Below are 11060 nucleotides of genomic sequence, written 5' to 3'. Positions count from 1 at the left end.
TGCTACTCCCTCTGTCCTAAAACTAAATAGTTTTCTTTAATATCAAATTTTCTTCAAAATGAGTATTCAAAACTTAATTACAGTTTTTCAAAACACTTGTCCATGTAAGTGAGTATTCAAATATTTTCAAATCTAGTCACCTTTTTATAACATTTTAAAGTGATTTTTTTTCAAATGACCTCATATTTTATAACTTCTAAGCAAATCCTTTTATTGAAAATTCAAATACTCATATTTCAAACTTAGTTAATTTTAAGACTATTTTAACTAGACTTAGTTAGATTGTACTCTAAACTTAGCTATTTGGCAAAATATTTTCTCAATACAAATCATTTCGAAGCTGAATATATAGATAAGTATTTTCAAATTTGGCAAAATTCCAAAATTCAAAAAACTAAGTCGTTTTTGCTAAGAAGAAAATTTATCTTTTTCCCTCTTTGAAAATTTTCCTTCAGAAAAATACAAATCTACTTTCAAACTGGTTTATTTTTGATATATGGCAAAGGGGGAGAGTAGGTAAATTAAAGTTAAAGGAAAATTCAAAGTATTTAAAAAAGGAGGGCTTTTATTAAGGGGGAGTCTAATATTACAAAGTTAAAAGTTTCCAGCTTAACTGTTATTGCATTTGAAGTTATTTACTTAAGCTTGGTTAACTTTATGCAGTTATTACATATATTATTTTTCTTAACTTTGAATTACGTGTTGCCATAATCAAAAAGGGGGAGATTATTGGTGCGGGAAGCATCCGACGATCGAACCTAAGTTTTGATAATGGCAAAGGATTCAAAGTTAAGGTGTTTTGTTATCTGACAGCTTTTGCTGAGTGTTTCAGGAAAGTCCTAACTGCGGTTAGGCAAGGTAAAACCCTAGGGGGTGGTAACCCTAGGCCATAGGGGGTGGTAACCCTATGCGGATGGCTTCAGGCAAAAGTCCTAGGGGTGGTAACCCTAGGTGGAAAGTCCGGTGTCGCGAACCGGTGAAAGTCTGAACTGGCCGGTGAAGCGGATGTTCAGCAGAAGTCCGAAGCATCGAGTGCCGAGCAAAGTCCGAGCATCGGAGGATCGCTGAGCAAATGTAAATCTCACGAGTGGAGTAGGTGAGGGCCCGTTCCCAGGGAACAGATGGCGTCAGGTCGACCTAGGGTTTCCGGTAGGAAGTTCTCCATGACTTGTCAAAACTTTTATTATTATCATTCATTATGTTTACGTGCTAACTTTGTTTTGCGGTATGTGTTTGGGACTAACACATTTTGCGAGAACAAAGGAGCAAGTTACAACTTGGATGAAAGTGTTCGAGGCGCCTCCATGGAGCTTGGGGGCCAAAGGCCAGCGCAGCAGACTGGGGGCGCCTTGAATGGAGTTCAAGGCGCCTTGGACCGAGGTTGAAGGCGCCTTGGATAGGTCAAGGCGCCTTGAACCAGATAGAGTTCGACCAGGTCCGTGTTGATCCACCGGTGACTCGGCTCGTTCAAGGCGCCTTGGTGAACAGTATAAGGCGCCTTGAACCCCCTTTATAAGGGGTCTCGACCAGCAGCTTCAAAACACAACTTCCAAGCTTCCATTCTGCTGTGTTCTGCTCAAGTGCTGCTTCCGAACTGCTGTTGCAACATTCCGACGACCCGAAGCTCAGATTTCTTTTCTGCTACTGTTGTCGGTATAATTTTAATTGCAGTTACATTTTGTAATTAATCTGTAATATTCATACGAAATTATAGTTGTTGCCCACGGAAAGCGATCAAGGATCGCGGGCCTTCGAGTAGGAGTCGACCTAGGCTCCGAACGAAGTAAACCACTGTGTTCTTGTGTTTGTTTCCTTTATTTCCGCTGCTTTAATTACTCTACGAACGTTTTACGATTCCGATAATCGAACAAATAGCCACGAGCGCTATTCACCCCCCCTCTAGCGCGTCTCGATCCAACAGTTTGTGTGTGCATGATTGTAATAATTAAATACGGGCGGTTGTCGTATTAAGATTACATGTAAATTCCTTATAGGATCGATAAATGTAAATTTTATTTCTTTTTGTTGCGGCTTGTATCCTTGCTTTGCGTTGTGCTATTTTGAGGACCGGAGGCGCGACGGAGAAGGAAGTGAGATAGACGCGACGGATTGATCCATTGCGGCATATTGGAGGACAGCGATCCATTGGCGGCATATTGGAGGACAGCGTTGGATGAGGCCATAATAGTTGGAAATTTTATTTTTCATATTTATTGCCTTTATATGTTGTTTTTATGTGTTGTGATGTGTGTTGTGATGTGTGTGCATGTTAAAATTCCTCAATTTAAATAACTAAGTAGGAGAGGGATTATTTAAATAAATTCCACGGTCTCCATTATTGGTTTATAAGTGATGCATTCAAACTTGCGTGTTGGCTTTAAGTGCCTTCCTCCATATCGGATGAGTTTGTTTGCGGATCACTAGATCAAACTTCCTCTATGGATGATTATAGAAAATTATTTAGGCATGTGTGATCTTCTCCATTTGAAGGGGCACAATCCTAATTAATGGACTAAGTATCAAGTAATGGTATATACTTAGGCGCATTTAATAGTATCCTCCCCATCGGAGTCACTGCTATTATTTGTGTGAACGAAGATAAGCCAACTATTAATTTTATTTGTTATAAAGTTAGGTTGATAAGATAATAAAATTAATGGGTAAAACCTCCTCTTATAAATGTTTGAATTGGTATACATCCACACTATTGTGGCATACGAAATTCACGGTGTTTTGAGGTATTGGTGAATTTAAATTATATTGTTTGAGGAATCAATATTATTTTAAATTCTAAAGTTTTGACCAAATATTTTATTTTGTGATTCTCAGGATTTCAAAATGGCTTTCAATCATCTTGTTATTATTTTAAAAGAAAATAAACTTATTGATCCAAATTATATTGATTGAAAAGGAAACTTGGGCATTATCTTAACTACTGAAGAATACAAGTTCGTACTTCTTGAGGTCTGTCCTAGCGTGCATGATAAAGATTCTAGTGAAGAGGAGATAGAGAGACATAGGAAATGGATCAAGACAGATGAGATGGCGCGGTGTTATATTTTAGCTTCTATGTCAAATGCGCTGCAACATCAGCATCAGGCCCTATCCACTGCCTATGACATAATGCTCAATCTCAAGGAACTCTTCGGACACCAGAATTGGGTTGCCAGGCAGGAGGCCATGAGAAACTTAATGACGATCATCATGACTAAGGGGGCACCCGTGAGGGATCATATCCTCAAGATGATGGCTCATTTGAATAAGATGGAAGTCCTTGAAGCTGAAATCGATGGGGAAACCCAGGTCGATATCATTCTCCAAACGCTGCCCAAAATTTTTGAGCAATTTCGCCTGAATTACAACATGAACAAAAGGGTTTATTCTTTGGCAGAACTTCTGACAGAACTCCAAGCGGCAGAAGGGTTATTTCGTTAAAGTTCTCAAGTTCACATTGCTGAAAACATTTTTGCCTCTAAGCCGAAAGGCGGAAAGAAGAAGAAGAAACAAGTCGGTTCGGCATAGAAAGTGATTCGACCTCAAGGGACTGGGCCGCAGGAATTTGTGAAGAAGCCGAAAGGCAAATGCTTCACATGCAAACAGTCTGGACATTGGAAGGTGGATTGTCCTCGCATAAAGGAGAACAATAAAGGTATATCTTATTCATTAGTTGCTGAAACATATTTAGCGATGTTATCTACCGGTGCCTGGTGTGTAGATACAGGAGACATTGATCATGTCTGCAATTCATTGCGGGGGTTCCAGAAAACCAGACGACTACATGAAGGGGAAATCACCGTCTACATAGGCAATGCTACAAGAGTGGCGGCTGTTGTAGTGAGAGATGTTTATTTATCTTTTGATAAGAATAAAACTTTGATTTTGAAAAATTATCTTTACGTACCATGTTTTAGAAAGAACTTGATTTCAGTTTCTAAATTATTTATAGAAACTGAAAATAGGGTGGTTATCTGTTCTGGTGCGTTGGTTGGTAATTTGTATACTCTTAATCCAATAACTCCCACGATGCAACAAATGGAAATTAATAACACATCTTCTAATTCTAATAAGAGAAAGCAACTTTCGGAAATGAACCAAACATATCTTTGGCATCTAAGGTTGGGTCATATTAACTTGAGTAGGATTCAAAGGTTAATAGCCGATGAACCTTTGGGTTCATTGGTAGTGGAAAACTTTCTGACCTGTGAGTCTTGCTTGGAAGGAAAAATGACCAAGAGACATTTTAAAGCAAAGGGGTATAGAGCCAAAGAAGTATTGGAATTAGTTCATTCTGATTTGTGTGGGCCTATGACTATCCAGGGAAAAGGTGGTTTTGAATATTTTGTCTCTTTAATAGATGACTATTTGAGATATGGGTATACTTACTTGATGCACCGCAAGTCTGAGGGCTTTGATAAGTTCAAAGAGTACAAGGCTGATGTGAAGAAATGTCATGGTAAAAGTATCAAGACACTACGGTCTGATCGTGGTGGAGAGTATCACTTAGGGGAGTTTAGGAGTTACTTATCAGAGACCAGGATTCATTCCCAATTGTCTGCACCTGGTACACCCCAACAGAATGGTGTGGCAGAACAAAGGAATAGGACTTTTATGGAAATAGTTAGATCAATGATGAGTTATTCAGAATTACCAAATTCGTTTTGGTGATATGCTCTGGAAACGGCGGCGTACATTCTGAACTTGGTACCTTCTAAGTCAGTACCCTCTACTTCCACAGAATTATGGAATGAGCGTAAGCCTAGTTTGAAACACATTCGGATTTAGGATAGTTCAGCACATGTGCTGAAGGGAGGCGCTGATAAGTTGGAATCACGTATAGAAGTTCGCTTGTTCATGAGATATCCTAGAGGAATAAAAGGTGGTTTGTTTTATGTCCTAAAGATCAAAAGGTCATTGTTAGCATCAATTCCCGATTTTTAGAAGAGGACTATGTAATGAACCACAAGCCCATGAGTAAAATTGTTCTTGAGGAAATAAGAGAAGACACTTCTACTTTAGTACCAACGGTACAAGATGAGATACCACAAGTAACTGCAACACGTGTGGGAGGGTTGTTAGGCAACCTGATAGATTCATGTTTTTGGGAGAGTCTTTGGACTTGATCCCTGGTGAACATGAAGCTGATCCCTGGACATATGATGAAGCACTCTAAGATAAAGATGCAGCATCTTGACAAAGTGCAATGAACTCTGAAATAGAATCTATGTATTCTAATCAAGTCTGGGAGCTTGTAGAACCACCAAATGATGAAAAAGTCATTGGATGTAAATGAGTCTACAAAAGGAAAAGAGGAACAAATGGGAAGGTGGAAACCTTTAAAGCGAGGCTTGTTGTGAAGGGGTATACTCAGAAAGAGGGAATCGAATATGAGGAAATATTTTCACCGGTAGTCATGCTTAAGTCTATCCGGATTCTTTTATCTATTGCTGCTCATATGGATTATGAGGTTTGACAAATGGATGTCAAGATAGTTTTCCTTAATTGAAGTCTTGAAGAAAACATCTATATGAAGCAACCAGAGGGATTCATTGCGAAGGGCAAAGAGCATCTTGTATGTAGCTCAATCGGTCCATTTATGGACTGAAGCAAGCTTCGAGATCTTGGAACATCTGGTTTGAGGAAGTGATCCAGTCTTATGGATTCATTCAGTGTCCGGATGAGTCTTGTGTATACAAGAAAAGTGACGGAAACATGGTGATATTTCTTGTACTATACATAGATGACATTTTACTCATTGGCAACAATGTTAAAGTGTTGTCAGACGTAAGGGTATAGATGTCCAAGCAGTTTGATATGAAGGACTTGGGAGAATGTAGACATATTCTTGGAATCAAAGTAATAAGGGATCATAAGAAAAAGATGTTGTGCTTATCCTAAGCTTCATACATCGATACTATCCTAGCTTGTTTTAGCATGCAAAACTCCAAGAAAGGTTTTCAACCTTTTAGGCATTGAGTACCTTTATCTAAAGAGATGTGTCCTAAAACATCAAAGGAGATAGAGGAGATGAAGGCAGCTCCTTATGCTTCGATTGTAGGAAGCCTAATGTATGCAATGCTATGTACGAGATCAGATATCTATTTTACCATGGACATGGTTAGTAGATATCAAAGTAACCCATGACCGGGACATTGGACTGTCGTAAAGCATATATTAAAGTACCTAAAAAGGACTAGAGATTATATGTTGGTTTACCAAGCAAATGATTTGCTCCCTGTGGGTTATACAGATTCGGACTTCCAATCAAATAGGGACAACAGTAAATCAACCTCGGGGTGTGTTTACTTTGGGAGGTGGAGTAGCATGGAGGAGTTTTAAGCAAAAATACGTTTCAGACTCCACCATGTAAGCTGAGTATGTGGCAGCCTCTAAGGCAGTTGTTCCTGTCGGGAATCTGAGAAGACGGACCTACCGGTGTGACTTGGCTGGAATGTTGACGGCATCTCCATGACCCGGATGATGAGTTGTCTTCTGTATTGGCCAAGCCGTCCGAAGCTCTCTGGCCAACAGTACCTATATCCAACGACCAGGTTGCCCCGATCCCTGGTACCCCGATGCTCGAGGCGGGCCCCACGAATGTATGAGCAATCAAATAATAGCAAAATAATGAAATAAATATAAGATGGATACGATGACGTACCCTGGCCCCGGGGGGCACCCTCGGATAGATCGGTGAGCTGGTCGTGATGCTGATCAAGTCGTCGTAATCCGAAAGGGTAGATGAACATGTCAACTGAGAAGCTGGATCTACTTGGAGTCGAGCGTGACCCAGGTCCGGAACGCGACACGCCGGTCGAGAGATAGTAGTGACATGTAGGTCGAGAGGTGGTGTCGACATGCAAGCTGGGAGATGACAGCGGTGTCCAGGCCAGGATATAATATCGGCACGTAGGTCGAATCACAACCACGGTAGCTCGAGGGCCAGATCAGTGCCGAAAGTGCCCGTCGGCGTGGATCGGATACCGGCTCGACATCCAAACTGTACGGCAACGCAGATCGCGGGATGACAACAGTTATGAAATCAACAGAGACTGTGAATCGGTCGATGAATGCCACTGGACGCGACGGTCGAAAGGGGGACGAGGACGAGAAACGCAATCTGGCAGCCGGCAAAGGCAGCGGGGTGGCTGGTCGGGAGTGGTGCTTATGGTCGGAGGTTATCCGCCAGAGGCTGTAGAGCGAACGACAACGCTAGGAGGCAGAGGCTGTTAGAGTGTATACTAAAAGTCTAGCTTTTGTAAACATTTATTTTGAAATAAAGAATCACATTGGTCAAAAATGTTTACATTTATATGCTAAGTGTAGTTGTTCAATTAATTTATATTGTAGATAACATGGTGTGTGGTGTCACACACAGAAGATCATGTTATCGGTTCTTTATAAATTATAAACAGTAGCTCACGACTAAGATGGATAGGAACAAACCATTGGAATAGTCGTAGTGTAATTTGGTATTAGTTTATCTTAACTATAAAATTACACTAGTACACTCTGAGTGTATTGAGCAAGACCATTTAAGGTAAGTTATTTTTATACTGACTTAATAAAAGAACAAGACCTTAGTTATTATGGAAGTGTGTGCTCTTAATCCTAATATAATAACAAGCACATATATTTAGTATTTATTTCTTTGACTTATCAGAGGGTGAGATTTAGCTCGATAAATCAAAAGGCCCGATAAGTTGGAAAATGATATTACTTATAGTGTGCGTTGTTGATTATAGAAGGAAACTGTGTCCTAGAAATCTAGGTTGATAATGTCCCCAAGAGGAGTTCATAAGGATTGTCATGTTAAACTCTGCAGGTGGACTTAGTCCGACACGACAATAAGGTTGAGTGGTACTACTCTTGGACTAAGATATTAATTAAAGTGAGTTGTCAGTAACTCAATTAATTAGTGGACATCCGACATCTTAAACACAGAGAGATTAACACACTCATAATAAGAAGAAGCTCAAAATATAATTTGGGATTGATGCGGTAGTTCAATAATAATTCTTTAGTAATATGAATTATTATTGATGAAATTAAGTTGGGTGTTCGGGGCGAACATGAGAAACTTAATTTCATCCGGAGACCAAAACCAATTCCTCCTCTCGGTCCCTATCATAGCCTCTTGTATATAGAGAATTATGCCCACCGCATACCCACTTCCTACCCACCCTTAGGTGGCCGGCCAAGCAAGCTTGGAGTCCAAGCTTGGGCCGGCCAAGCCAAGGGATGAGCCAAGTGAAGGGGGGTCGGCCATAGCTTGGAGCTCAAGCTTGTTGTGGCTGACCCTAATAAAATTAAAAGAATTTTATTTTAAAATCTTTTCTTATGTGGATATCATGGTTTTAAAAGAGAGAGTTTAAAATTTAAATCTTTCCTTTTATAGCTTTCTACAAAATATTAAGTGAAAGATTTGATATCTTTCCTTATTTGTAGTTAAAAGAAAATTTTTATTTTTTTGATAAAACTTTCCTTTTTGTAACCATATTCATGATTTAAAAAGAGAGTTTTAAAATTAAATATTTCCTTTTATAAGTTTCTACACAAGATTAAGAGAAGATTTGATATCTTTCCTTATTTGTAGATTGAAAGGAAGATTTTAATTTTAGATAAAACTTTCCTTTTTGAAAATCATCCACATGTTTTAATAGAGAGATTTTAATTTATAAAATTTCCTTTTATAACCAATCATGATGGGAAAAATTAATAGAGAAATTTTTATTTTAAAAATTTCTAGAAACAAATAAGGAAGTTTTAATTTTGTGTTTAAAACTTGTCTTATTTGGAGCTTGTGATCTGGCCAGCCATGATGAGGGTTAAAAAGAAAGTTTAATTAAATTTTCCTTATTAACCAATGGCTAGGAGAATAAGGGAATTTTAATCATAATTAAATTTCTTTATTTGTCATGACCAAGGATTATAAAAGAGAGGGTAGGGGTGCCTTCATAGAGAGAACTCTCTTCTATTTTTCCTCTCTCTTTTCCTCCTTGGCGGTGGTCGACCCTAGCATCTTCTCCTCCTTTTCTTCCTCCTTTGTGGATGAACCTCATCAATCTCAAGGAGCTTGTTTTGGTGGTCGGATCTAGCTTGGAGAAGAAGAAGAGAAAGGAGGATTTTGTTTCCTAGTTTTCCTTGGAGCTTGGTTGGTGGCCGAGACTTATTTTTCTTGGAGAAAGTTGCTTGGCCGAAACTTGGAAGAAGGAAGAAGAAGGGCTTGGGTGGTTCTCGTCTCGGTAGATCGTTGCCCACACAACGTCCGAGATAAGAAGAGGAATACGATAGAAGATCAAGAGGTTGTTTCTTTCAAAGAAAGGTATAACTAGTAATTCTTTCCCGCATCATACTAGTTTTTCTTTGTATGGATTTTGAAATACCAAACACAAGAGACTAGAGATTCTAGATTTTCGGATTTGTAATTCGAAGTTGTTGGTGCAGCGGGAACCGGCAAGAGGGGGGTGAATTGCCTGCAAGTAAAAAATAACCCTCCTCAAAGCTTTTCAACTCTCAAATAAGTGCAACTAAAAATAAACAGAGAAATAGACACACAAATTTAAGCTGGTTACAACCAAGAGGGTTGTTAATCAGGGCAATGAAAGGCTCAATAAGAAAACTCCTTCTTTGAAGGCGAAGAAGCCTTTTACACTTTAAGAGCACAGAGGTTGCTTAAACAGAGATTACAAGAGTTGGTTTTTCGTATTAAAATCATTGTGCTGTAAAGCTGCTCGAGACTCTCTTTATATAGGGGTTCTAGAGCTTATCGGATGACCTGATCTTCGGCATTAGGTTTTGACTCAAGAGGGATCGGTCGACCGATCCCCAGGTTCGGTCGACCGAACCTGCTGTACCTGCCCAGTCTTCTGTCCAGGTGCAGTCTCTGTGGATCAAGCTTAGGTTCGGTCGACCGATCCTTTTGTTCGGTCGACCGATCGGCCAACGATCTCCAGCTGAGTTGGCACGATCAAACTGCTCGACTTGGTCTCTGGATAACCATGGGTTCGGTCGACCGATCAGTAGGTTTGGTCGACCGATAAGCTTCACCAACGGTTAGCTTCTGACGTGGCAGTCGACGTGTCTGCTGCGGTTGGCTTCGGTTAATGAAGGTTCGGTCGACCGATCAATAGGTTCGGTCGACCGAACCGTTGTCAAGTTAACTCCAATTGACTTGCTCCGGTTCGGCTCCTTGGGTGATTGCGGCCATCCGGAATAGGGCTCACCCGAACCCAGTTCCCGGCCTTCTCCTCGAGCAGGATTCCGTCCGGCTTCTTGTCCCTCGAACGCCGCGCACGTTCTTCTCGCTCCACCGGAGTACTCTTCCGCAGCTCTCTCGTCCTTCGGACGCACCGAGCCCGTCGGCTCCCTTCCCGTGTCGTCCTTCTCACTAGCTGCGTCTTCCGCTCGACTTCCTATGCTCCTAAGTTCCTGCACACTCAGACACAGGGGTTAGACAAACCGCAGGACCTAACCAACTTGATTGATCACATCAAAACTACCACGGGGTCCAACAATCTCCCCCTTTTTGATGTACATCAACCCAAGTTCAAGTTAGGGTTAAAAATAGACCTACGTAATTTTAAGAAAATTACTAAACTAACAGGTATAGCATAAACTAAACTAACAGGTATAGCATAAATTTGCAATTAATAAAATTGCAACACAGTTTAGAGTTAAAAGTTATTGTCTTAACTCCCCCTAAACTTGTACTTATCTTTATTCTCCCCCTTTGATCACAGTAAAAACGGGGGGCAAACAAGTTTCAGAAGTTGAATTAGGTTTAATTTAAAAAATTTCTGAGTGTTTTAAAAAAAATTAAGATTAATTTTTCAGAATTTTCAAAGGAAAATTTTTAAGTTAAAATTTCAGGAAACAATTTTTCTAAAAAATTTAAAGAGTTCCTAAGAATATGTTTAAAAAACTTTTCAAAGCATTGTTTAATTCTAATATTAATGCTTTTATCAGAAGGTTAATTAAACATTTTTATTTCGATATTTCGGCTTCCAAGTCGTGGCGAAGAACTAGGCCTTCTTGGTTATTGGAGCAACAACCACTTCCTT

Source organism: Zingiber officinale, chromosome 7B, assembly GCF_018446385.1.
Source record: "Zingiber officinale cultivar Zhangliang chromosome 7B, Zo_v1.1, whole genome shotgun sequence".
In the NCBI taxonomy this organism is placed as follows: Eukaryota; Viridiplantae; Streptophyta; class Magnoliopsida; order Zingiberales; family Zingiberaceae; genus Zingiber; species Zingiber officinale.
Note: the sequence above shows the minus strand (reverse complement) of the source record.